Raw genomic sequence first — 1528 nt, forward strand, 5'->3', positions numbered from 1 at the left:
TAAATCACAAAACTTTTTTGAAACTATTGCTATTAGTTACGTGTAACACTACCAAGTTCCATATAATAGATATATTCGAACCGTAATTAGTTTAGTCACACCAATAGTAGTTTAGAGTTTAGACGACATATTTTGAATTTTAAGATAAAATTAAATGTGAAAATAAAAGTTGAACATTTTTTACATGGCATTAAAACTCTGTAAATTGTAGAGTTGGAAAAGAATCACTGTGGTCTGTGGAGGACGAGATTGGTAATTTACCGAAACGTTGAGGTGTTTCTTGTAAATTTTACAAAAAAATATATAAAGGAATTGGAGATGCGGGGTATCGATCCCCGTACCTCTCGCATGCTAAGCGAGCGCTCTACCATCTGAGCTACATCCCCTTATTGAACGTATACTTTCATTTATATATTTTATTTATCTATCATTCATGGCCAGCTTTTACTAATAACATTTAAATCTTTAAAATTATATCATTAAAAAAAAAAGATGACATTTCCCAAATTTTTAATCCATTAAAGTAAAACCAATACCAAATTGCTTATGTTTTGTATATATGTTACGCAACACCTAAACTGCTAAAACATAAAGATTGGAAAGCCATATTTTTATCATAAAGTATATATAAAATTATCATTGGAAAATCATACGAATCATTTAAATAAGTATCCTTTTGCAAATAACAAATATTTTCCTCAAATGTGGGGGATTTTACTGATATCAAACTGCGGGATTAAACAAAATAAACCATCGAATGACCCCGAAACGTTAAGCTCCCTTAAAGTTAAAGCATTAGGGGTGAGGCTTTTAATGATTGTTTTGGACCAAAGTTTTGATATTAAAAATTAGGCTAATATTTGAATAGTTGAATCTATACAAAGAAACAGTCAATTTGCGAGCCCAAGTATTCTAACAAACGTAAGAAGAATAAAAGCCTTTTACTCCATTTTAATGGATCACAAGTGAGCCCAAGTAATGAGGAAGAGGCAAAGAAACACTTTTGGAATTTGTGATTGTTTTGATTTTTGAAGTTAGTAGGTAATTAAATAGATTACATTTGATGAATTATCCCAACTAAATCTAAAAGGGTAATCGACATAACTTAAATCCAATCTGTCAATCTGTCTACGATTAATAGCAAACCACGCAGTGAGAGGTGTTCTACCAAAACACATATTTGTAACAACTAAATCCAATTAGTTATTCTCCTTGAATACCACAATTTGCATGTTCTCCAAATGAACCGGTAAAATTTGTACTGCTGGTTGGTGTTCATGAATTGAAAATTTTAAAATCCTTCATTTAGCTTCACGTGGGTACATGTAAAGACCATCTAGAAAATTTTGTATTTCATTTCCGGCTACCACAACCAAAAGACATTTGGCCTAGCGGTAAATAATGACTCTCTCATTTGAAATGTCATGGGTTTAAGTCTACCTTGAGATGTAGTCTGTGATAGTTAGGATTAGATTAGTTTGTTGTTGAAAAAAAAAATTTACTTCTCTCGAAGCAATGAAGTCCCCAC

General features: G+C 31.5%; 1 non-coding gene across 1 annotated transcript; it reads right to left on the reverse strand.

Annotated features, from left to right (window-relative positions):
* Nucleotides 1-313: 313 nt before the first annotated feature.
* On the reverse strand, nucleotides 314-386 carry TRNAA-AGC (transfer RNA alanine (anticodon AGC)). Its single transcript has one exon. It is a non-coding gene; the product is annotated as a tRNA-Ala (tRNA).
* Nucleotides 387-1528: the final 1142 nt, after the last annotated feature.

Source organism: Lactuca serriola, chromosome 7, assembly GCF_051521515.1.
Source record: "Lactuca serriola cultivar US96UC23 chromosome 7, Lser_US96UC23_V15, whole genome shotgun sequence".
NCBI lineage: Eukaryota > Viridiplantae > Streptophyta > Magnoliopsida > Asterales > Asteraceae > Lactuca > Lactuca serriola.